Below are 27263 nucleotides of genomic sequence, written 5' to 3'. Positions count from 1 at the left end.
CCAGACACACTCAGCTTGTTCCTCTTTGTGCTTCCAGTAGCATCTGCCCTTGCTTTAGCAGTGTAAATCCACATGCCAGCTGAAGGTCCAGGGAGAGACCACAGATCGAAGGGGGCAGCCAAAGACAGAAGGAGGGAGGGAGGGAAGAGAGAGATGTACAGTAAGTGAAACTCTAGACCATTGATACTTCAGGGTCCCACACTACATGGGCTCTTTAATGTGTCTCCTGGGGCTCTTTGCAGCACATGATATTAAAACACTGTCTGATTTAATTATTAATCAATCAGGATGCTTTTACTATGTTATTAACTAGAATAATACCTGGTCAGTCCTTTTGCTGTGCGCGCGTCTATTCCGGTCACACAGTTTAAAGATGACTAGATAGTGCTACAGTAAATGACACAATTAATTCTTACTACTGTGGCTCCTGAACAACTGAGCTCTGAGTAGCTCTGCCCTGGGGCAAGCCAGAGCACTGGGAGGCAGGGCCCGGGCGGAAGGCAGGAGTGGGGGGCCAGAGACAGCGCGGCGGGAGGGGGAATGGGAGGGGGAGGCCCAGGGAAAGGAGGCGGGGCCTGGCCTCGCAGGGAGGAGGGCGGAGGCGTGTCGTGTGGCTGCAGCTCCCCTATAAAGCCCGGAGCCGGGGCTCTCCTCAAGCCCGGCGGCGGCAGCAGCAGCAGCGGACGGACATGGGGACGGCGCTGGCGGCGCGGCTCGGGCTGGGGCTCCTGCTCCTGGCGCTTCTCTTCCCCGCCCAGGTGAGTCGGGGCTCCCGGGGTGACCCCAGCTTCCTCCAGGGCCACCCGCAGCTCCCCAAGGGCCCCACTCGAGCCTCTGATGCCCCTAGAAGGGGGATCCCCGGAGCCCCCATCCCGCTCCCCCAACTCCTGCCCCGGGGAAGGGACCCCCGGCCGCCCCCAGAGGAAGCCCAGTCTCTGCGCCTCCCACACTGGGGGCTCCAGGTTTAATGGCCCCCCACACGCTGCAGGGTGTGAGATCGCGGCTGAGGAGCAGGGGGAGGATGCCCTGAGTTGGGGGGCTGGGGGGTATCCGGAGCCACGGCTGGTGCGAGCGCCTCGGTCTCCAGCAGCGCCCTGGGGGCTGCATCCTGCAGGGGCTGGGCACCGCCGGGAGCCGCTGGGCCCCTTGCAGGGGCGCGCTCTGCATGTGCAACTCGGAGACACTTGATCGGGTGCAGTTTTGCTCCGTGATTTTTCCCGCCCCTCACCTCCCCCTTCCCCTATGTCGGGCAAGCGACAGGATCTAGCCCCGGCTGGCCAGGAGCCCTGCCGTGTGTGCGGGAGGGTCTGGGTGGGCGGTGTTTCATGCTCTGCTTTGCACAGCCTTCCTAAGGCAGGGTTAGCTTTGTGTGGTGTTTGGCGGGAGGGTGGCTCAGCCCTGCATCCCCCTGGCTGACTGCTCTCCAGCAACGCGTCTGTCTTTCGTTCGTTCTTCCTTAAGTTGGGAGTTTGACTTTCTTTATGTGGGATGCTGGAAAGGAAAACGCCAGTGCGGTGTTAAGACAAGCGAGTCTAGCAACCCCCAGGGCAGACAAAGGGGCCAGGGTTCCTACACAAAGTGCCATGAAATCGACACAACTAAATTCCCATTGCCAGATGATATGGGGCGATCCTGATCCAGAGCCCCTGGAAATCAATGGGAGACGCGCTTCTGATTTCGGTTGGGGTTTGGGTCAGATCCGGGGATGACTGAAAGGGCGGATTTTCCGATGTCCCCGAAAGCACATTATTTAAAGCCCACTAGCCAGATGGTTACTCGCAGAACGGCGATCGCGCCTGTAGAGTTTTCCCTGGAAACAGCCTTGAAAGGACGTGGTGTCAAGCATTCAAGTAGCCCTGCATTCCCCGAGTCCTCATCGAGATCGTGCAATAAAGTCTCCGGCTGGGCAGTGTCATCTCTCGGTGAGAGACCACTGAGCCATGAAGACCGTAAAACAAAAGCTCGTTTGAACATGTTTCTACTATAAATAAAGAAGGTTCTTATCCTACTCCCTCTGAATTGAGTGGGAGTCGTGCCCTTGATTCCAAAGGGAGCAGGATCAAACCCTAGGTGCGTGTATAGTATTTTAACATATTGCAGACTTGCCTCCTTGTACTCTGTGAAGGTGTAGAATTGGCCGCAGAATTGAGCTTGAGCTCCGGAATCTGAGCTTTCAGGGTGGGGAGGGGAAAATCTATCCATTACTGCGGCGAAGAAAAGTTTCCAAATGTGAACTGAGAGCAAATGTAGTGATGTCTGCCGGCGTCTAAAGAGAGGCTCGCTTGTCTCAGTGGGGGAGGAGGGTTAGCGCTGCAATCCAAGGTTGACACTTGTAAATGTCAATTATTTCACTGGTGATTGTCAGAAACTTCCAACGAATGGGCTTATTTAATAGTTGCCTCCTCTACCACCTTCCCAAACTGGCCAAAACTTCAGCTTCCCTCCTGGCAACTTCTCCAGTGCAATGACCTGTTTTCAGTGCAACATTCTGCTGCACGCTGAAAAGGTAGGTGCAGCATAAAAGTAAAATTAACATCAAATTTCTGGCTCCTGAGGACAGGGCTTTTCTGCTTGAAAGATGTAGCTCATTCATGAAAGAATAAACACAAGGACTATTTTACTAGTATTATTCCTTGCCCTAGTCATGTGCCTAAAAAACTACTCTCTTTATTTACCTGAATCTGAATCCGCCCCAGCGTTTCTCATCTCCTGGAGTTTACAGAAACACACAAGCCTCTTCTCCCAGATATGAGATTAAGATTTCTGGGGTCAGTAACTAATCACTGCTGTATTTTAATGTGTGTCTGTCTTCCTCCCTCCTCCTCCTCCTCTTTTTATTTAATTTTGAAAAGTTTTTACTGTGCATGACAAGTAAGGTCCTGCTAGGGTGAAATAGTGTTCAAAATGAGCCCTAGCCCTATAATCAGAAGCTATATCAGCATAGATGAGTTTGACTTTGTTGCCCCATAATATAGATTTTTTTTTTGTTACCTGCACAAACTGTACTGGACTTTCAATTATGTTTTCTTTACCTATGTGCCTCATTATGCCAGCAATAACAGATATGCTCTCATCAGTACAGTTCCACTGTTGTCTTAACTCATTACAAACAAGCTGAACTGATATGAGACCAGGGAGTCTGAAGATATTTAATACACTTGCATTGACCTTGACCCCTGCTTCAAAGTACCGGTAATCACAAAGTCAATGCAAAAGCTAGTACTTCAATAGACTTTTCACTGTTAAGTGTTTAAATTTTTGTGTATGAGTTAACTGTCTGAATTAGATTTTTTTAATATAAAATTTGTCCACTTAAAGAGGATGAAGCAGGACTCAAGATGAGCTGGAGCTGTTGCAAGTGTATTTTGCCTATGTTAAATTATGGTATTTTAATAAAGAACTAAGTTAAATAAATGTAGACAAAGAGATTGAATGCCTCCCTCTTGTGCCATTGGCACACATACATGAACAAACAGGTCCCTACAATAAATCATTTGGATCCTTTGGAGTACATATTTTGTAGGGAACCAAGAATAAAATGGCGCCATCTGCACATTTCTACATGAGGCATTATTTTGGTTTGTTTCCTTTTAATTTTTGTTTGGATTTTTGGGGTGAATTTTTCAAATGGAGAAACTATTTTTCTGTGATATTTGACTTTGTTCTCAGTGTACACAGTTTTGATACTGAGCGTAAGACAGGGAAGCTGCTGTCAGAAGGCATCAGTCACTGAAATTTGTCTGCCCACTATATGAAATTCAAGTTGTCTTTGCCCTTAATTGAATGAGGGGTGGGGGGACATCATGTCTGAGCGGCGCTGACATGAATACTCCTTTGTACCCCATAAATGTTAACATCAGATGATGGCTTTTAATGAAAAATAACATTTTCCTCAACTTTTTTATACGTTATAGACTTACTGTGACTCAAATGGAACCAGCCTACCACTCTCCAGCAATAATTCTATAGCAAGTTCCACTTCTATGCCAGCTGTCACAAATTCACTGAACAATACCACCACGCGGGGACATGGAAATTCCCTGCATTCAACCACAGCTCTCCTCTTCCTTCTGTCAATTTCTCTTCTACATTTTTGCTGTTAAGAGACTGGCTGGGAAACAGCTACCACTCCCTATCCAGATCCCTGAATCATTTGAGCTGGCTACATCTGCAAACCCAGCATGAAAATGAATCTGACACAACTTCTGCATAAAATCAACTTGATTCCATTCCATAATTTAATTGGTACCAGTCTGATCTAGAGAATCTCAGTCTCTGATGTTCCAAAGCTGAGTGACGTGAAAAGGATTTGACCAACTGCAACCAGAAAGTGAATGAAGGGGCTCCAGCCCAAAGACAGCAGGAATTTGAAAAACAAGATGGAAGCGTAAAGAGATGATGTTCAGAATATCTGATTTCAAGATGAGAACATATAAAATGCAACTGTAAACACAGATGGTAAAGACTCCACCAAGGGGGGTAAAAGAGGGTAGGTGGTTATCTAACTGTGCAAAATAAGGACTTGAAGAGATTTATTTTTCACTTAAATTCATTAATGTCAACAAGCTTGTAAAACGACCAGAAAATACAAAAAGCTTATGAGTCTCTTTATATCTACAGTAATTGGAATTAATCCAACAGTAACAAAAAAGTAATAACATGAAAATGGGTTCCTTCTAGTTTCCTCTTGGCATGGGATTGCCCTGAGGATATAATAGGATAAAACTTTTATACATGAAATCCTCTGTGAATTTTCAACCATGCTTAATTGAATGCCTATATAGTCAGGGCTAGTTAAAAATGTTTAGGAATCATTGTTTGTTTTTTTTCAGAAGAGCTGAGTTATTTACTGTGGGGCTTTGGATTTGACACTTTATTTAAATGCTTGTATATTAAACCATATGTGCCAGAGGAAGGAGGTATTGGAAACTCAGAAAAGGCCCAGGAGCATTTTGTAAATGTGGTTTAAACAAAATAAAGTCAAGGGAGAAACATCCCCCCGCCCTCCCCCACCTCCAAGTTCAATATGTTTTTAAGTCTGTTTGGCCTCTGAATCCCTCCTTAATTATGAAGTGTTTGTGGCATCTCTTGAATAATTTTCAAATGCTGTTATTTTATTTTGGAACAAATTTGAAAAACGTTTACTGTTTGAAGATTTTCAATTGTGATATTTTACTTTAAAGACTAGCTAATAATTTGGGTGGAGGAGAGACTGAAAGCCAAAAATCAGAAATGAAATGATTAGGTGTTTGGAATGTGAAGACTTGAGTCTTAATTGAATCAAGTATAAAAAAATCTTTTGTAATACTTCTGTAAATACTTTGTTTTTTAAATTCTGAATCAACAGCATTACACTTTCACAGATTGATGCTAGAGAAACAAACATTTTAGTACACAGTACTCAATCTAAAGTGAGTTCAACTTGCTGTAGAGCTATCTTGATGCTAAAATCTTTTCCAGATTTAAACGAGTAATGGCCAGTGTTGTTATGCTCAGATATGAATATTTAGATTACCCAATACAAAAGCCTGTCAAATTACTAAAATGTTCATTACTTTAAAAAAATCCACTGTCTGATTTGTCAGTGATCTTATTACCAATGAAGACCGTAAAATAATAAGGGTGACATATAATAAATTATTGCCATTGGGTATGTATGGACACTTCCTTAGTTTTTGTAAGCTGTTAATGTTTGTGTAATTATGCTTTGATTCATTAGCTATTGATTTTTCATTGGACAAACTGTAAATAAAAGGAAATAAAACGATGAGAGGGCAGTGCATGCTAATTGCCCTCCTATGTCATCCTCCTCAAGAATCTTGTAACTCACCTGCACAGTATAAATAAATTTGTCCAAGTAAGACAGCATATGTGATTAAAACCTGTGAAGTCTAGAAATGCTGAAGTCTAATTCGTTTTTATTTCTCCTTATCTCTTACAGTTTAGTTTCACTGTAAATCTGGATCCTGCTTTGACAGTAGTAATGTGAGACTAGATTAATCTCTCTCCATATATAATAACACTAATACGGATAGTAGCTATTTTATATAGTGACTTGAACTCTTCCTTTTTAGAGTATTGTTCCTTTTTACGACTGATTTCAGACAAACACTAGCTGAGCAGAGCTTTTCCTTAGTGTGAGGATGTGATTGTCACCACCAGCAGCTAAGTTTGTTCTTTGAAATGGACAGTTTTTAGGTGCTAAGTTATACAGTAGATGCCCACCTTTTCTATATGTAGGCAGGGTTCCTATACATTGCACAGATTAATGTTACAGGGATACCATGATAACACGAGAGTTTATTATGGTTTGGATGAAGGACATAGTCTTGACAGGAACAGCTGCTTGTGAAATACTTTCCTAAAAGTTAAAGTTCACTGAATCAAAATTCAGAAGCCTATTTTACAGCTCAAGTGGCTCCTTCATTGTTCTTAAGGCACACTCCTCTTTAACACTCTAAGTTCAATGCCATTCCAGGAGCTTATGCTATTTTTATTCATTAGATGCTTTTTCAGAAGGGCTAGCTGCTCAGACATGATATTATTCCACAGCCCACAGTTTTCAACTGGAATGAGACCCCTCACATGGCCTCTCCATGCTGGGAAGGGAATGTTGAGAGGCAGGCCTTTGATTACTTTCTTTTACTTTTCCAGTAGACTGAACAAATCCAGAAGCAGAATAAATACATCAAAGTGCGCAGTCTGAATCTACCATAGAATTTGTTGGGAGTAGAAGAGTGAAACTCTTCTCTAACTACTGATCCTCTCTGAGTGCTCTAGAAGAAAACATAAAGATCAAATATTGCATCCACCTCTAAATGGCTGTAGCTGTTTTATAAGTGTCTAATAAATGTTGCATGAAAGTAATAGAAAAGCCACAACCATCTGCCCCAATTCAGCAAAGCATAATTCAAGCAAATGGCACTTTAGCATGAGCTTAAAGTTAAGCACTTAGGGATGCTTTGCTGAGTTGATGGCTTTGGGGGGTGGGGGGGAAGGGTTACATTAAATGGCTGTTTTTTGTTTTTTGTTTTTTTTATATTGTCCAAGCATTTTAAAGTCTGAGTTTGTCAAACCAGACTGATGAGTTAGAAAAGATGATCTGGTAATTTATCCTTTTCCTGTAATTTAATCATGGAACAAAGAAATCACTGATGAAGAAATCTACACAGAGAAGAGAACAAGATGCCCTTATTTAACAAGAAGGGGATGTAACGGGGACCTACACATTTAATACCCTCTTCAGTTTTTATAAAAGGCTATAATAAGCATTATTGTCACTCTCTGTGGCTCTTGTTTTCACAGAACTACCCAACTGGAGTGAGTCTGGATAGCGTAGCTTGAAAGGACTCTTTGCAACAGTTGTGCTTCTGTTTGAAGCATGGTGCAACATTCATAGTAAACAGATGCTAGTTGTGTGGGGCTAGCATAAAGTCTAAAGTAATCATTAAAATTAAATGGTCTAAAATGAGCACTTCAGTTTGTGTGCAGCCTACTGCTCCTTCCTCTGCCAACACTAGCTCCTGAATAGCTTTTTGTTTTTTAAATACAGTTTGTAACTGTATTTTAGAATCTGCGGTGCCTCTGACTGCACAAGTTCCCATTTAACATAAAACTACCAAGTAAATCACTCTGGGCCAGCACTTGTCCCATTGACATCAACTGTGTGCTTGCTATCGCTCTCTGTGAGGGCAGGATTGGGCTCCCTGCTCTCAACAAGGTACAAATAAAGTAGTACTGGCTTGACTCCCTTTCAGTGAGCTTTCTCAGAGTAAGGGTAGGTGCTTTGCATGGCCTCCATGACTGAATGGAGATACTGATGTCAGCATCAAAACAAAGACCTGCTTTCAAATTAGCTTGGTAGTATTTTGAACAGACTGTCTCAGTTTTGGGCCTGATCCCTCAAATACTTGCTCATGCAAGCAGAACTTACTCATACATGTAGGCCTGTTAACTTCAGTGGGCCTGCTTGCGTGCATGAGTGTTTTTAGGATCAGGCGCTTTATTCGCCATGTGTTTACCCAAATCAGTTTTTTTCCTTGGCTCAGGTTCCATAGCAAAGCTCACAATGCACGTTTGTGCCTGAAAGCTCCCAACATGCGCACATCATAGTCATTCTCATGTGCTTTGCTTTTCGCTTACAGTCAGTCTGCTAGAGACTTTGATTTCCATACGTGACTGAAATGATTTAGGTAGCAGACAGTCATTCAGCAACTTGATTGTCATGCGAACAATTGCAAACTACTTCTTTTTGGATTAAAGAGACCTTTGAAAGAGGATCTGTGTCTGCTCTGCTTGTTAGCCGCCCAGGGCGCTGGGTTACAGCAGTCGACACTGCATTTGTTACAGGGTTTAGGTCTACTATTACCCAGCAGAATGAAGAGAAGAGTTATTTTAAGCCCATCACTTTGTCTACAGTAGTTTAAAAAGCAGTTCTAGTCTTTCTGTGTATGCGTTTTAAGCACTATTGTTTTCACTGTTATGCTGTAGCCTTGGGAAAGGAAGTTGATGCTCCCCCTTCGGTTATCAGCTTTTGGTTAGCCAAGTGAACCTCTCAGCTTCCTGCTCAGGACTGCATAATTGGTTTTAGTCTACATCAAACGGTTCCTAATGAATGACCCAGAGCTACAGATGAAACATGACTGGTTTTGTACAATTCAACCAAAATTCTAAATTAACAAAATCACCCCATTTAGAAGTGATCAGTCAGTTACTTAGGAATCTAGTTACAACCGCTACAATATTTATGCTGGTAATAAATGAATAAATTATCTTCAAATTTTTTCAGATGTCATCTGCACCCTTGTCTCCCTATGCTTCCTGCTTAGCAAGCCCTTAACTTTAATGACTGCACTATAAAAAAAAAATAAACAAGTGAGCAGGAGTAAATCATAGAAGCTTTGTTCTGGGTAAACTGAATGTTCAAATTCTACCAAAGTCACTCTTGAATGACAGTGTGTGAAAGTGATTCCTTGTGTGACACAAATTATTACAGGGAACAATGTTTTTGTACGCAATCACTTTTTTTTTTTTTTTACTTTTTGGAAACTCTGAAAAGAGTTGCGAGGGTTGAGCTCTTTTGCCAAACTTGCTTACTGGCTATAATCAAGACTGCAGGTTTCTACTGAGATCATCATAACATGTATGCTTTACATGATGTTACTCATATAGTTCTACTTCAATAGGGTACATGAAATGCCAGGTGTTTTGCTTTTTTGAGGTTGAGGTTAAGTACAAAGTACAGAAAAATATTCTAATTTAAGAAGGTCCTAATGTAGTTGTTTAAATATTTTCAAGAGGAGCTCTGTTTTGTTTTGTTTTTAATTTTTTGGGGATGGGTGGGGAATAATTACAGTTATAGGCATTACTTTTTCTATACATAGTAATATAACAAGCATTGATTAGATGATCAGGAGTAAAAAAGGGATTGGACATCTATAAGGCTAACAATAACTTTCACAGTTACAATAGCAAGCATTGGGAAAAAAGTTTTGGAAGGGTTACAACCTTCATGCTTCAGGGCATAATCCAATATTTAAATAATGGGGGTCAGGAAGAATTTTTTCCAGTGACTATATTATCCCATAACTGTCTACTGCAGCATTTCCTACACCTTTCTCTGAGGCATCTGGTGCTGTCCACTGTTGGAGCCAAGATACTGGATTAGATGGACCCACTGGTTTGTTCTAACATGGCAATTCCTTTGTACAAAATCAACATGTTTTCAAAATAATCCCTGAGGAAGGGATGCTTATAACAAAAGAGGGCTGTCTCTTAGTGTTTGAGAGATCTGACCATGCCTCATCCACAGAAACTTGATGCATCTGCGTGTCACTCATTTTGTGTTACATATCTACGCCAACAAGGAAGTTCCTGATGCATCGCTTAGCATTTATTTTATTTTTGTTTGTTGCACTTTCGCAGGTTTACTGCAGTATCACCAAATGACTCTTATTCCTATTTCTACTGCTTTGATTTTATAATCTTTCATTAAATGGAAAAATACTAGGAGATTTTTACATCTCATGATTGGTCATTGTCAGCCACCCCAAAGTGTGTTTAGATTTTCACAAGTCTCATAGTACCACATACCAATAATAATAATACAAGCTGTTATTGGGATGACAGAATTTTCTGCCAGGCTATTATTTTACCCAGATTGAAAGTCTGACCATCCTAAAAACACACTGCAAGTTCCATCTCTTTGCAATAGCCTCCCTCACATAACAAAAGACAAAGAGATGCTAACGTGGGCGCTTTTTAAAGACACCATAATAGAGGCCCAACTTCAATGTATACCCCAAATTAAGAAACACAGTAAAAGAACTAAAAAAGAGCCACCGTGGCTTAACAACCATGTAAAAGAAGCAGTGAGAGATAAAAAGACTTCCTTTAAAAAGTGGAAGTCAAATCCTAGTGAGGCAAATAGAAAGGAGCATAAACACTGCCAACTTAAGTGCAAGAGTATAATAAGAAAAGCCAAAGAGGAGTTTGAAGAACAGCTAGCCAAAAACTCCAAAGGTAATAACAAAATGTTTTTTGAGTACATCAGAAGCAGGAAGCTAAACAACCAGTGGGGCCCCTTGATAATCGAGATACAAAAAGAGTGCTTAAAGATGATAAAGTCATTGCGGAGAAACTAAATGGATTCTTTGCTTCAGTCTTCACGGCTGACGAGGTTAGGGAGATTCCCAAACCTGAGCTGGCTTTTGTAGGTGACAAATCTGAGGAACTGTCATAGATTAAAGTGTCACTAGAGGAGGTTTTGGAATTAATTGATAAACTCAACATTAACAAGTCACCGGGACCAGATGGCATTCACCCAAGAGTTCTGAAAGAACTCAAATGTGAAGTTGCGGAACTATTAACTAAGATTTGTAACCTGTCCTTTAAATCGGCTTCGGTACCCAATGACTGAAAGTTAGCTAATGTAACGCCAATATTTAAAAAGGGCTTTAGAGGTGATCCCGGCAATTGCAGACCAGTAAGTCTAACGTCAGTACCGGGCAAATTAGTTGAAACAATAGTTAAGAATAAAATTGTCAGACACATAGAAAAACAAACTGTTGAGCAATAGCCAACATGGTTTCTGTAAAGGGAAATCGTGTCTTACTAATCTATTAGAGTTCTTTGAAGGGGTCAACAAACATGTCGACAAGAGGGATCCAGTGGACATAGTATACTTAGATTTCCAGAAAGCCTTTGACAAGGTCACTCACCAAAGGCTGTTACGTAAATCAAGCTGTCATGGGATAAAAGAGAAGGTCCTTTCATGGATTGAGAACTGGTTAAAAGACAGGGAACAAAGGATAGGAATTAATGGTAAATTCTCAGAATGGAGAGGGGTAACTAGGGGTGTTCCCCAAGGGTCAGTCCTAGGACCAATCCTATTCAACTTATTCATAAATGATCTGGAGAAAGGGGTAAACAGTGAGGTGGCAAAGTGTGCAGATGATACTAAACTGCTCAAGTTAGTTAAGACCAAAGCAGACTGTGAAGAACTTCAAAAAGATCTCACAAAACTAAGTGATTGGGCAACAAAATGGCAAATGAAATTTAATGTGGATAAATGTAAAGTAATGCACATTGGAAAAAATAACCCCAACTATACATACAATATGATGGGGGCTAATTTAGCTACAACGAGTCAAGAAAAAGATCTTGGAGTCATCGTGGACAGTCCTCTGAAGATGTCCACGCAGTGTAAATAGGCGGTCAAAAAAGCAAACAGGATGTTAGGAATCATTAAAAAGGGGATAGAGAATAAGACTGAGAATATATTATTGCCCTTATATAAATCCATGGTACGCCCACATCTCGAATACTGTGTACAGATGTGGTCTCCTCACCTCAAAAAAGATTCACTGGCACTGAAAAGGTTCAGAAAAAGGCAACTAAAATGATTAGGGGTTTGGAACGGGTCCCATATGAGGAGAGATTAAAGAGGCTAGGACTTTTCAGCTTGGAAAAGAGGAGACGAAGGTGGGATATGATAGAGGTATATAAAATCATGAGTGATGTCGAGAAAGTGGATAAGGAAAAGTTATTTACTTATTCCCATAATACAAGAACTAGGGGTCACCAAATGAAATTAATAGGCAGCAGTTTTAAAACAAATAAAAGGAAGTTCTTCACGCAGCGCACAGTCAACTTGTGGAACTCCTTGCCTGAGAAGGTTGTGAAGGCTAGGACTATAACAGCGTTTAAAAGAGAACTGGATAAATTCATGATGGTTAAGTCCATAAATGGCTATTAGCCAGGATGGGTAAGGAATGGTGTCCCTAGCCTCTGTTTGTCAGAGGATGGAGATGGATGGCAGGAGAGAGATCACTTGATCATTGCCTGTTAGGTTCACTCCCTCTGGGGCACCTGGCATTGGCCACTGTCGGTAGAGAGATACTGGGCTAGATGGACCTTTGGTCTGACTTGGTACGGCCGTTCTTATGTTCTTACTGTATGGACTGACGGAGCCTGGGCCCACGGGCCCCGACCAATTTGGGGGCCCCACAGGAGTGCCAGCACTCTGGTCCCGATCCCTGCTGCTCCTCCCCCCACATTCTGCTGATCTCTTCCCCTGAGGCCCCACCCCCAGCGAGGCTGGAAGATGGACGGAGTAGAGTGTGAGTGAGTAAATTCCCCCTTCAGTCCCCTGTGCAGAGCTGGCCCAAGCCCTCTCTCCCCTCCCCCCTCAAACCTTCCACCCGGAGCCTGGCTGAGCCCTCTCTCCCTTCCCCTAACACCCACACAGAGCGTGGCCAAGCCGCCTTACCCTTCCCCCCAGCCCAGACTGCCATGCAGAGCCGGCCCAAGCCCTCTCTCCTTTGCCCTTCCCCCCCACAAGGAGGCAGCCCAAACCACTTGCCCAAGGTCCCTTCCTCCCTCGTGGAGAGCTGGCCCAAGCCCCACTGCTCACCCCCCTCAGCCCCTTTTTGGCAAAACTGAGCATTTGTGCTGTTTGCTCTTGACAATTGGTGATCACTTGACAAGAGCAAATGGGACAAATGCCCAGTTTTGACAAAAGAGTGTGCACATCCAAGGCCAAAATGGAACATATGGTTACTGTACGCCAGGGGTCCCCAAACTTTTTCAGCTGTCCCCCACAACCTGGCCCATGGAAACCAGGGCCAGAGCTGGGAGTGTGGAGCCGGGGCTCGTGGTGGGGCTGGTGGCTGTGGTCAGGAGCTGGGAGTGGGAGCAGGGCCAGATGTGTGGCTAGGGTGTGGCCAGGAACAGAGCCATGGCTGGGGGCAGGGCTTGGGTGGGGCCAGAGCAGAGCTGGGGGCAGAGCAGGGCTGGGTGGCACTCCCTCCTCCCCACCCATGGGAGCTGACCCAGGCCCCACCACACACACCCTGAATGTTCCTCCATGCTCCCCTAGGGGGCACTCCCCACAGTTTGGGGCTACTGTCCTAGGCTGTGGCAAAAGCCACCCAGGGAGCCCAGGCAGCTGTGGGGAGCCCATGGGGGGAAACTGTCCCAGCCAAAACAGGATGAATGGTCACCCTAGCCTGTGGTAAGGGCCACCCAGGGCCCTCCACCTGCCTTGGGTGGGGCTGGGATGCCTGAGAGCAGCCCCCATTCTGTGTCCCTGCCTCATAAGGTGCACAGCCCAGGGCAGATGGAGTGTCCAGGGCTCCCCACAGAAGCCCAGGCTCCCTGGGCAGTTCTTATCGCAGCCCAGCTTCTGGCCAGGCCATGAGGCACAGTTATTGGGGGAAGGGAAGGAGCAGGGGGCAGGGCACCATGGAGGGAAGGGATGTGGGGGGCCCCACATGTTCTTTGTGTCCTAGTAAATCTTTGGGCCCCAATAAATCTTCATCTGCCTTTGCACAAGCAGTTGCTGGAGTTGATGCCATTGAAAGCAGCACGTCACATGGTAAGGAAGCCAGTCTCCCAAGAGAATAGCAGGTAGCAGTGGTTGCTTATCACAAACTGCATGGTCCCTTTAAGAGGGAATGGGATTAGTCTCCTGTGCCTAGGTAGCTGCGTCTCAGTGGGGCCAATTTAGCCTATTTGAGTACACCTGGGGCTAATTCTATTGGTGTGATCAGTCTCAGCTGGGAGAATCTAGAACTCATTATATAAAGAGGAAGCCCCAGGGACAAGAGGCTGGGTAACAGGGAAACCCCTTGGAAAAGGGTTAATAGAATTGTCTTGTGCCAGGATGCCTAGATGGGGGTGAGTTTTAATTCTGGGGACAATAGCTTAACTTCTGGATGAGAAGGATTATTTAAATCCTTAATTTATCAGCAGGGCTGGATTAACACTCCTGTGGGCCCAGGGCTATTAGATTTTGTGAGGCTCCTGGGGGTTTGGTGTGTGGGAGTGGGCTCAGGGCTTGGGGAGGGGGTGTAGCTCTAGCTGGGGTGGGGTTAGGGATGGCACAGCAGGAGGTTTGGGGGGTGGGCTCTGGGTGGAAGTTTGGGTGTGGGAGGAGGCTCAGGCCTGGGTTGGGGTGCAGGCTCTGGCTGGGAGGTGCTGACCTTGGGTGGATCCTGGCTGTCAGTGCAGCAGAGCTAAGGCAGGAGCCCCCAGAGTTGCCAAATCTGTAGAAACGAAGCAGAAAGTGGGCTTCTTCTAAGCTGAGGTGGCTTGTGTTGCTTGTTGGCAGCTTTTTGGCTTTCAGGGCTTTTACAGTAGCTTGTTCTTTATTGGCTCCTGGCCAATCAGAATGAAAGCCTGAATTGGGGGGGGGTTGCTTTTTTGATACAGCATGTGTGTGTGTGTGTCCCCCTGTGTGCCTGACTGTGTGGCAGTGTGCTGAGCATGTGTGCATCCCCTGCCCCTGAATGCCCCTTGCCTAGGGGCCATGGGGCATGCCAGTGAGCTAGCACTTGTGGCTCCAGCCCCACAGGATGGGGGAGCTGAGGCTTGGGGACTGGTGTCTGGCCTGCAGTGCTGAGACTTGCCATGGACTGGATGAAAAGAAGCAGTGGGCCCCATCTAGCCTGCAGGGGCCCCCCTTAGCCTGAGGTCCTGGACTGCAGCCCCTAAAACCCCTGTATTAATCTGGCCATGTTTCCAGGGGACACTGGGATGGGGGAAATGCAGTGGTCCTCCATCAGGACCAGGTGTGGTATGAGGCTTAAGTCATGAGAGAATATTTTAAATTATATCTTGTGGTGTCTTCCATAAGATTATGGTTTGGATTGGGACTGGGACACTATAAACTGATAAAGGAGCCCACCAAGGGGGTTTTTGCTTAGAAAGTGGTTTCTATAGTGATTTGAGAGCTGCAGAGGGCATCAGGAGGCCTCAACTCTTGCATGGTCTGTCACCAGACACAAACTTGAGTGGGTGGAGTCACTTGATTGATGGGGAGAGCAACCAGGGATCTGGATATGAACAGTCATCAGTGACTTAAGCGTGGTGGGAGTCTCAGAAGGCTGATGCTAACTGGGACTGGCATAAAGACTAGAGGAAAGGTGGTGTGGGTTAGGATGGGCACTTTGCATGAATAATAAAGGAGGCTACTTCAAAGTGGTGGGGCTGCATTTTGTGCTGTGGGACATGGGTTTAATAATCAGAAAACCTAAGTCTGTATTTGCTGCTTTTAATGGTGGAGGCAGTAAGTGTTGGGTGTAGACAGCTTCAAGGGTAGCAGTGTAAGAAGCATGATTTGCTGTTTCCCTGTGTGTTGTCCATAAGGTATGGAGCAGTGCCTCAGTATCATGGTGATGGCATTTAAAAGTGTCTTAGATTCATTATAGATGAAGCTGAAAGAGGGGTTAGTGAAGTTCCACTAAACTCAGAAGGGGATTGAAGCTTTGCATTCCTATACTGCAATGGCTTTTATGTCTAGGCTTCAAAATGAGTTGTTCGTTTCTTATGTAGAAAGTTATAGTTTGCAATACATCTTATACAGCAGCAAAATTCTAAAGGTTACTACTCTCTAGTCAACCCAGAATACTCAGGATGCAAATTAGCCCTGCTTCAGAGTTATGTGATTCTCATTTTCAGGGAATTGTATCATGCAAGCTACAAAGCACTTTAAAAATTCTCAGTACATAAGGAAAGGTTGATAAAAGTTTGAATAGATAAAAACAAAGGCTCCAACATCACTTGGAAAAACTGGCCTAGAATTCTCCATTCCCAGGTGTCTGGGGATCTCTTTGGAGCACTGAATTAAGGAATATCTGTTCTATAGAACTATCAGTTTTAAATACTTTTGGCCAGGAGTCTGCCCTGTCTATCAAACCACTTCTTTGCCCTCCTTTCCTCCTCCTGACAAATGAGAGCATGGTTAAACCAGGTTAATAATACTGAGTGCTTTTCATTTTCAAAACACTCTATTAACTTTGACTATATGTGCTAACTTGTGTTATGCTAGTGAACACTAGCGAATCTTAATACAAGTAACAGATCAGTTCTTTCTGCAAAATCCAGTGGGGCTTGTTATCAAAAGGGTATTAAAGACCCTCAAAATATAAAGTAGGCCAAGATTAGCAACAGACTCTTCTACAAAAACCAGTTCTAATTTGTCAATTTTAAAACCAGGTCTTTTCAACCCCATTTCTAAGACAATCCCCTGTAATAGCACTGGCAATGGAAACATAGCCATATTACAGCATTGCACTGGGAACTTGTATTAAGATTCAGTCGTCATTCATTATGTTTCACAATATCCCTAAAAGACAAGTAGTAATTTTCCAGAGATGGAGAAGGGAAACTAAGGCACAGATTGCTTAAACCACATCAATGAGACAGTCAATGGTACAGGTGAGAATGGAGCAAAGGAGTTGACTGCAACTCTCATGTTTCAACTACCTGACTTCAGTGTGTAGTCTTGCAATTGTATACCTGCCCTGGAGGAGCCATTATAAATGCTTCATACAGGGCAGCTGACTTAGTACATGGCTCATTTTGGGTAATGTTGGCAAGATTTGAGGACATTGATGTTGCTTTTTCTTGGAGAAGGATGTGGGGGAAGAAAAAAACAAAGCAGCAAACACAATATAATTAAACTGTAGCAGAAAGTGTATATGAGGCATAAAGCCACAGCAAATAAAATTCATAGCTGTTAATCTAATAGAGTGAAATACAATTCACCATGTAACAAAATATGTGAGGCAAAGATGGAGGACCTCCTAGAAGAGGTGCTTGGAGCTAAACTGGTTTCTGCTCCTCAGCTAGTATCTTTTTTTTTTTCCCCCCTTGTATTATGAGCTTAACTTCATGGATTGATTTTTATCATTGGTGCCTATTTTTTGGGGGTGGGGGAGGAGGCTTGCCAAAAGGTTATGGATAAGGGGAAATGCCACTTTAATTATAGCTAAAGAGAAAAGTAGCATTTAGAACTGAATCTCAAGGGACACCTAAAACATCCCTAATGTGTCAGGGTTTGTTCTTGATTATGTGAATTAGAGAGTAGGACCATAGTGCTTTCCCTCCTGTGACTGCTAAAGCCCAGTTCCCTTATTAAATCACTGAATTTTTTATACTAGGTGAGCAAACTGTCTCTCTTTAGAACCAAAACTGCTTTCTCCACTCCATTTCCCACACCCCCTGAGAAGCCATTCAGGTGTGTCCCCTCACTGCAAGGTTTGATGGTCAGTCTATGACCTCTTCCTCATTCACCTGAGCTAAGCTGCTCTGCCCCACCAGCTAGTGGTATTCAGTCCCATACGGGAGATGTGCATGAAGAGAGAACAGGGATGTGTAGTCAAAGAAGGGAGTAAGGGAACAGCAGATGGGAGAATCCTGATGTGCGTTCTAGTCAGGTCATAACACCGTAGACATTGTGGCTTCCCAGGGTACACTAACTCAGTTTTCAGTTGGCGTGAGCAGGCTCACATGCCATGCAGCACTGGAGTGTGAGCAGTACGCATCCCCCTAATATTTCAACCAGCTGCTGGTGGGCTTGGCTTCTGGAACTAAGGTGATCCCTAGACCTGCACACTTGGCAGAACTATTTCAGTTAGCCTTGAGCTTCCTGCTGATTCAAAGCTCACTTTCTAACTGTCCTATGGAGATGTTCTTCAACTTTCACATAGTCTGTAAGAACTTGCTTTGCCTACTCAATGTTATAATTGGGGCGGGGGGAATATAGTATTGATATTAGATGCTACAACATACACCTTATGATACATTTGTTCAGATGTTTGCTCTGGTCAGTCAGCCATTTTGTGACTAGACCCACAACTTTTCCACTTAAAGAGCAAGAGTCACAAAGGTAACCTAACATATCTTGCTGCCTGGCTGGCATTGGAAACTTGATTCTTTCAGTTAATTGCTAATCTGCAGAAGTTACAAGCTGAATTTGGCATCCACCATTCTGGGGAAGGAAAATGCCTGAACTGTCTGGGGCTAACTGTTCCTGCAAGTGGCAGGGTCCTTTTTTAAATAACAAACTTAGTAATTCAATGGAATGAATGTAATAAACCTATACAGTAGCTGTCTAAATGACTTATTTTGTATCAAAGTCTTTACTTTTTAAATTAAAGAATTTCCTCTTGGAATCTGCATACCCCATCTTCGACTGAGGTAATCCAATCCACCATTCACTCCCATCAGTGGGTCATTTGGATACAGGCAGAAAGCTGATGATGACTCTGTGGAAGAGTAAATTTGTGGGAGTCTTGAAAATGAAACTTATGTTGACAGTTATTTAATTTGGTCACAGAGCTGGGCTCCAGTCTAATGAGGAACTGGGAAAGTAATTCAAGATCCTAACTGGCAGCAGGATCATATGTGATACATTAAAACAAATCCTGCATCATTCTAAATTTTATTCTGATTTCAAATGCAAAGTACATTTTAAAATGGCAAAATGCCAAATTATGTTCCTCTGGGTGAATATAATGCCAAGGCAAAATTCTCTGAATCTTAGTCAGTTTTGTCTCTGTTTCCAAGGCAAATGACTTTCTTTCAGAATGGTATACACAATCTTTTGACTGAACCTAGAAACCTAATGCAAGTGTAGTCATTGTGGCAACAAAGGGCTCATGAGATGCTTATTTTGAAGCATTTACTGAATAAGATTAAATAAATGATTTAGACTGGCCATAGGAAAAATACATCCTGATAGTAACTGTCAGAAAGCATGCATTAATCTATAGTAAACAGTCTGAAAATAGCTTTTCTCCTACTGCATCTCAAACCATTTCTTGCTTAAAAAGGTGCTACTAAAAACCAAGCTAGTCCTTTGCTGGTGTCTAGTCTAAAAGTAAACTGTTTAAGAACTAATTGTATATTAACTCAATTTCCTCTTCTTTGTACATATGAAACAGTTCACAAACCTTTCATACTCAAGCATATTTTAACAGATTATGTTGTGGACTGTCTCTTTTCTAGTACAAGATCATTTTAAAATGTCTGGCTCTTACAACAATTAATTACATTGAAAATGGGAGCTGGGGGTGTATATGTGAGATTAGTTTAATGCAGTTTATCAAGTGCATAAAAACAAGGTGGAGAACCTCGGCCCAGCTTCTGTGGAGAACCAAAAGTGCTTGCAGACCACAGCTCAAATACTGCTCCTATATGGCTTTGGAAGCCATTGTATTTAAGGAGAATTTCTTGACATTGGCAGAAGAGAGTTAAGTGGAGAGTTGATAGACATGAAAATACAAGAATAGGAACATGGAAAAAGTGGGGTAATTCAGTTTCTACTTTTTCCTGTCTGACTTTTGTGGCAGTAGGATCAGGCTCTTAATATTTCTCTACCCTGGAAGAGGCTATATCTCCACAGTAACTGTCCCATTTCACATCCAGTACATTAGTGACCAGTGGTATAATTGTAAGAGGTGGCAATATAAAATGATGCTCCTTTAACAGGATACTTGTATTTTTAGCTAGCTAAATTATTGGTTTCTGGGTGGTTTCTTTTCATACCACACATGGGAGATTAAGGCAGAGCACAATCTTATAAGAAGTGGAAGTGAAATAGAGTTCTGTATTGGAACATTTTCATGAGCAGTGCTATATAAAGCAAGTCAGAAAGAGCTGGCATTGGCAAATTCCTGTTCTCCTAATCCCAGGCACAGTATCAATAGGTGATACAACCTCTCTGCATGTGCTGCCTCTATGCATTGCTAACATGAAAACCGAGTGTAGAAATAACCTCACTTAAAGTGAAATTACGTGTGTGTACATGCTGTATGCTCTTCTATGCTAACATAAAAGTGGAGAAGCTCAATGTTCCAAACAGCTGTAAAAGTTCCTAAGATTTTTAAAAACTGAATATGAATCCTTTAAAAATCAGTGAAAGTGCCCATGGAACTTTCTCCTCTGAGTGAATCCAAGATGGAGATGGAAATATAGTTCTTGTCAAACCCAACTCAAGATCCAGGACAAAGACAGGATTTTGTATGATCTTTATTTGGAACAATGGCCTCGTGGACTGAGGCCTTGGGAGACCTCCATTCTTGTCTCTGCCAGACTTCTCTATGGCCTAGGGCAAGTTATTTACTCTGTGCCTCAATTTCCCATATGTAAAATGGGGCTATTTCTCCCATCCTTTGTATTGTCTATTTAGAATGTAAGCTCTCTAGCTCAGGGACTGTTGAGCATGCACATGCAAATCTTCCCTAACGAATCCCCAAGCTTGATTGGTGCCTCTAAACTTTTCTGTAATCAGTTTCAACTTATCCAAAGTCTAGTGCAGGGGTTCTCAAACTGGGGGTTGGGACCCCTTAGGGGGTCATGAGGTTATTACATGGGGGGGGGAGGGGGTCACAAGCTGTCAACTTCCACCCCAAACCCTGCTTTGCCTCCAGCAGTTATAATGGTGTTATAAATTAAACATTTTTATATATTTAAGGGGGTAACTCTCTGAGGCTTGGTATGTGAAAGGAGTCACCAATAAAAAGTTTGAGCCACTGGTCTAGTGGTGTCTGGATCCGGTATGGTGTGGTTTCCTCACCCACCCCGCCGCTTAGTGCTCAGATGAGAATGTGCTTTTTTTTTTTAGTTGTCAGTGAGCTGGCTATAATACACCCTGATCTCAAAAAGGAGAGTGAATAATATGCTGTTTGAAGTGTTTCCCCAGTGCACCTATTTTAATGGGGGGGGGGGGAAGCTGTTGATGGACTGTGTTGCTGCCATGTCTCCTTTGCTGTGGGCAGGAGGCCAAAACTGTGTGGGTGACCTATGAGATTACTGCAAGTAAGAACTAAAATCTGATTGAGACTCATTTGTAAAAGGAAACCGCTCCCAAGTGTAACTAAATCAAGAGGCTACCATCAGGATTTTTGTCTAGTAGTAAAGATGAGGTCAGTATGACCCACCAGCTCTGCTCTTTCTCCTAGTATTGGGCTTGAGTCTCTGCAGCAGTTTGACATAGAAACATGATGGAACATGGAAACAAATCCTGGATGTTGAAATCCCGTGCAACCTTATGGTTCTATGATGCTTGGACACACAAGACTGTTCATAAACTTTTAAGAAGTGTATTTTTAAGCATGCAGTAAGGTCCTGTAGATCCTAGGGTGACTTCTCTGCAAACACACTGGTAGGTTGTTTTTTACGAAAAGTCCAATACTTACTAGCCACAACTGGATGGTGAGATTTCTCCCTTTTCTATAGAATAGGAGGAACTGCTGTCTGTCAGATGCCACAGTGTGGGTAACTGAGTTCTTGATGGTGACAATGGTTGAAAGCAACTGGAGTGTGAGAAGCACTTCTCAATAGCATGGACAACTACTGTTTATTCTTGGAAAAGCTCACTCGTTGGAGCATGTAGGAACTCAGGTGATGGGCAGTACTTAATCCTGTAGTGCTCCTTACCAGTACTGAAGTTGAGGCATTGCTTTTTTTCATAGTCCCCGTTTCTCCCTCTTATTCTATTTCTCCCCCGTGCCCTCCCCCCCCCAAAAAGCAATAGGAATAAAATTCTTCAGGAAGAAGTTATAAGGGAAGGAATCTGCTCATGTTGAAATCATGGAAAAACTTCTATTGACCTCACTAGGAGCAGGAGCAAGTTGTGGGATTCCTTCAAACTGTAGACTGGAAGTGAGACTAGGTTACTGAAAAAGTAAAACTATCATAAGATGGATTTATTTAGGTTAGTGAAATTGTGAACTTCAGAGGTATAGCTACTGAGATACTCTTTATTAAAGGCAAATTACTTTTATTTTATTATGTTGCTGTAGGAATATTAAGAAGAACTTTCTAACTTGGTAGCTCAAAGTTCAATCAGCTAGAATATTAACTGGGAAAACATAGAAACTTAATCTTTGTCTCAATTATTCATGTGAAATGGGTTTAGGCACACTAGAAAAGTAGATCCTAATCTTTACATTAGGCATATAAGAAGAAATAGCTTGTCCATACCTTATTATGGGATTTCTCAGTGATGATTTTCAGAGTTGTGTCCTACAATTAATATACTTCCTGATATACAGTAGCTGTCCACAAATTGTATTTTACAATCTAAAAACAGAGGAAAGCGTGAAGATGAGAAATCCAGATGGACTATATGGGGGAGGGATTTAAAAAGCACTGACATTAGCTGAACTGTGCTCCCACCGACCTCCATAGGAACAGCACAATTAGGCCAGTGCTCTTGAAAATCATACCCTAGATGTAGGCTAGAACTATGGATCATAATTTAAAAAAAAAAAAAAGCCAAACAAAATCATCATTTAGTTGCAACAACAAGTACTTGAAACCTAAACACCAGAATTTAGGTTGTCCATGGAACTTTAATTTTGCCCCTGTCATTGATCATGGCTCTTATGAAGACCATGTCAATAAACTCCTTTGCATCAGAAGTAGTCTATTTTCTAAATAAAAAACTGCAGACCAAATCAGAGGTGTTTGTAAGGTTAGTCCCTTACACCCACTGACCGAGTTGGTTCATCTTACTTTTGTGCAGAGATCAGAATCTGGAGTGTAAATCCAGAATATATCGAGAGGTCAGTGGTGTTAAGAGGGGTGGGGCTGGAAAAGCAACTAATAGAGTATTTGAAGGAGAAGGTAGGTGGGGAACCTGGGCAAAAAATTATGAAATATTGTTTGAATCTATTGTGGAAACTGTCTGGTCAACTCTGAAGACTAGTCATGTGAGCAAGGTATCTGGAATTTGGATCCCTATGGCACTTTGGCTTTTAAGAAGATGGCTATAGATTAATATTCTTTTGAGTTGGTTTGTTTCTTGCAAACATCTAGATGAAGACATTGAACTGCCTGTCAATATTTTCAGGGCTGCATACTAATTCTTCAATAAATGCTAGCTTATTTTGCTAATTACAATATTGAACAGTTTCTGATGGTGAGGTCAGGGCATTTAAACAGTTCTCCTGGGTGGGTGGCTGGTTGGGGGAGGGAGGGATGAGAACAGGTGGATGAAAGTATTTCAAGCCTGAGTGACTCTGCAAGTGTTTAACCTGTGCTCCATTGTTTGAGCATGCTGCTAGAATCAGAGAAAGGAGCTTCCTGTAGGCTGATTGCTCTCCTCTTGCCTGAAAGTTCATGGTCTGCCCTAGGCACTAAGTTAACCATTTAAAACAAGAGGAAATTATTTTGCCTCTTTCCAAGTACTGTGGGTACAGAAACTTGACTTGGAGTTGTCAGTTTACATTCCAGGTATAGGGATAAGGGCCAAGACAATAACCAACTCACAGAAAATGATATGAACTAACAAGGAAGTAGAAGGGAGCAAGTAAACTTGTGTATGTATCAGACAGGTCTGCCAGCTGGTAATGCATAGCATGCATAGGCTCCTCTCTGGAAAGGAAAAACATGAGATGCTCTTGTTTAATATTGAATTGCCCTCTGAAGCACCTACACTGTGGTGATACAGAAAACCATATGGGGGGAATGAGGGTTGAGCCCAAACTTCCTCACCCCCCCCTTTTTTTGTTTCAGTACTCCAAACTCTGGGTTTGCTCAGCACTGACTTTAGTATAGTTTATCTAATTTCTGACTTATCAAAGCATGTTTAATTCTAAAGAGCAAACAGCACACCATGCTTTGCATGTACTTACACTAACTCAGGTTATTGCTACTGCTTTGGGAAAGCTTTATTCAGAGGTGACAGTAAGACCACATGGTCCAGTATGGTGTTCCAGTAACAGCCAGTACACTGTGCTGGCCTGCACTGGCTTCTGTGGCTGAGATTTAAAGGGCTCTAGGCTCCCTGCAGCGTCAGGGAGCTCTGAGCCCTTTAAATCCCACCCACAGCTTCAAGCAGCCAGGCTGGGGCCAGGATTTAAAGGGCTTGGAGCTCCCCACAGCTGTGGGAGCTCTGGGCCCTTTAAATCCTGGCCCCAGACCCACAAGGGTTGGGGTTTCCTGCAGCTGCAGGAGCCCTGAGCCCTTTAAATCCCCACCGCAGCTCCAGATGGGATTTAAAGGGCCCAGAGCTCTGTGGCAGCCAGAGCCATGGGCCCTTTAATTTGCCTGTGAGCCCTGGGGGCCCCCAGCCACCTCTGCAGCTGGGAGCCCTGGATTGATTTTAAAGGCTCAGGGCCTTTAAATCTTGAGGCCATGCCTTTTCTAGATGAGGCCACGCCCCCCCCTCCAGACTCTGGCAGTACTGGTAAGTCTTGTAAGTTACTTTCATCCCTGGCTTTATTAGTGATGGAGAACCAGTTCAGCTAAAACAGGAGCTGACTAAAATGGTCGATTTACTCTTTTCTTGAATGGGACAAAAAGCTCTCCAAAGGCATGGAAAGTTTGGCTAGGAGCAATGCTCTTAACTCCTTCCTTGCTGCTTACTGTACACTTCTAGGACCTCTGAGGGGCAGCCTCTTCTCCCTTGAAGAGGAAACCTGTGGCCAGAACATCACTTCAAATGCAAAGATCTGTTTTTATGATGCACCAAGACGCATGCATCTCCAGGCTTGTGGAGAGACTTATTCAGGTGTGTGGGGAGAGCAGAGTTGTTGGAGCTGGGGAGCTTTCAAAAGGCATGGGTAGTTCAAATATTCAGGCTTTGTGATAAAATCACTCTAAACCCTATAGCAGGCCTCTATGGATTTGTTGCCTGTGGCGACCTAGCACAATGCTGTGCTTGCCCATTTGTTACATGGGACTGAATTATAGATTTGTGGCTTAAATGTAGAGGGCCATAGTCCTTGCCAAGTGCTAGTAGCAGATGTCCTTGCAATCTTGTTCTTGGCAACTGAACTGATCATGGTGTGCAGCTGCCCTCATTTTCAGGGTACTTCTAGCGTATAACGGGCATCTATGGCTGGTACAAGTGAGGAGCTATAAGATGAACTGTCTGAACTTGTTGAGGCTCATTTCTCATGGTGTATATGCACTTGCTAAAGGGAAGCATGTGGCCCAGATGTGTATTCTGCTATCCCCTTTCAATACTCCTGCTCTCTTCCAAAGAGCTCCCCCTGCTGGTATGAAGAGGTGACATAGGCAATACCTCACTGGTAGGTTTACTTGCCAGTACAAATATGAAAACTTTAAAATGTCAACTACATGAGGCACAAGAATTGTTTATAAAGAACTACTGGCACCTTTTCAATATGAAATACTTGTATTGCCCAACACAGGTCATTGATTCATTTTATTCCATCAATAGGCAATGAATGGGGGTGATAGCATTGCTTCAAAAGGTAACAGCTCAGACAGCATCGGTAAACTGGGTCCCAGATGCCACTATTTTTGGAACATCTACTAGAGTAATCTCACCAACAAAATTTAAAATATTATTGCTGCTTCTCTCAGGAGTTTAGTTAACAGCTTGCTGCAAAATGAAAATCAATTGACAATCACAATGCTATGATACAGAACCTATTATGTACCTACATTAATCTGGATATCTGGAGTGTCCAGACTGAATATAGTCCCAGACCATAAAGGACAAAATTCCTTTTGCCATTGTGCAATTGACTTTTGCTGGTATCTCCTTGTCGTACCATTGCAACAGATCATCTATTCAACTCTCCACAGCAATCCAGATGATGGGACTTCATTTCCACAGCAGATCTAATTAAGGATTATAAATGCAATTTGAAAAGAAGTGGTGCTGTCTCTTTTCATATGAAAGTCAGTTTTTGCATATCTGGATTGTCTCCTAGAGGCTAATGGCTATGCCTGATAACATTCACAGAGGTGCCCAGTCTCTTACATTCCCAGCTCCTGTGCTGATGAAGAAACACTTTGTATTGCTATAGGCCCATGCATTCCAAGGAATTAAAAACCGTGGTACCCAAAATGAAAAGACTGGCAACCACAATACTTTGCTTAGGTAGACCTCCATGAGGGGAAGGGTCAGTACAGAAAAGTCAATGCAGAGAGATCTGAAGAGATAACAGAACAAGGGAAGGGAATACTACTTAGATCTTACAGCTGAACTGTCGTCTACAATAGCCACAGACACAATGAACTCTCCTTTCCTCAGGTCAGAAAAGGGAAAAACAGATGGCCAGGATTATGGTACCTCCCTAATTGAATATATTGGATGGGTGGGGGAGGAATCAAATGGTCAGATTGGAGCTGTTGAGGGTAACTAATAGTGAAGGTGATCTCCATTAAAAGACTGTCAAGGGACGTGTGTGTGGTGAGGGGGGAGGGATGGTGGAATTCTCCATCTCCTGATACCTTCCAGAAAGGCAGGCAGTCTTGATGTGAAGACATGCTTTAGCCAAATAACTGGGTGAAATGTAATGGCCTTTGATATAGCAAGGTCAGACTAGATCTAATAGACACCAGAAGAGACAAACAGATTTTTATCTGACAGATGGGTTCTTGTTGTAACAAAGGACAAAAAAGCTAGTTCACCATTAAAGTAATGAGAATGAAAATAAGGCTGTCTACACCACACAGCTTTTAGCAACATGGCTATGTTGCAACAGTCATGCTGCTAAGTCAGGCAGTTAGCTGCTGTTCATTGGCTGTTGTGCTAACAAACTTCCACCCCCAACAAGCAGTATTTGCATTGTCAGCAGGAGAGCGCTCCTACCAACAAGGTGCTGTTCACACTGGCACTTGTTTCGGCAAAACTCTTGTCTTGTCCTTAACACCTCTGAAAGACACAAATTTTGTTTAAAGTGCCAGTGTAGACATAGCCTGCTCTTAACCACCTCTTGGGGCCAGGGCCGCCCAGAGGATTCCGGGGGCCCGGGGTCTTCGGCGGCAGGGGGCCCTTCCGTTCCGGGACCCGCTGCCGAAGTGCCCCGAAGACTCGCGGCGGGAGCCCCCCGCCGCCGGACCCGCTGCCAAAGCGCAGCCCGGTCTTCGGCGGTAATTCGGTGGTGGGGGGAGGGGGGGTCCCCGCCGCGGGTCTTGGGGCACTTTGGCGGCGGGTCCCGGAACAGAAGGGGCCCCCCGCCGCCGAAGACCGGGCTGCGCTTCGGCGGCGG

General features: G+C 43.5%; 1 long non-coding RNA gene across 1 annotated transcript; it reads left to right on the top strand.

Annotated features, from left to right (window-relative positions):
* The first annotated feature begins 14118 nt into the window (after nt 1–14118).
* LOC123367154 lies at nt 14119–26992 on the top strand. Its single transcript, XR_006578325.1, has 3 exons — nt 14119–14178; nt 24674–24805; nt 25481–26992. It is a non-coding gene; the product is annotated as an uncharacterized LOC123367154 (long non-coding RNA).
* Nucleotides 26993–27263: the final 271 nt, after the last annotated feature.

This window comes from Mauremys mutica, chromosome 3 (assembly GCF_020497125.1).
Source record: "Mauremys mutica isolate MM-2020 ecotype Southern chromosome 3, ASM2049712v1, whole genome shotgun sequence".
Lineage (NCBI taxonomy): Eukaryota > Metazoa > Chordata > Testudines > Geoemydidae > Mauremys > Mauremys mutica.
This window is presented reverse-complemented; position numbering and strand designations above follow the sequence as displayed.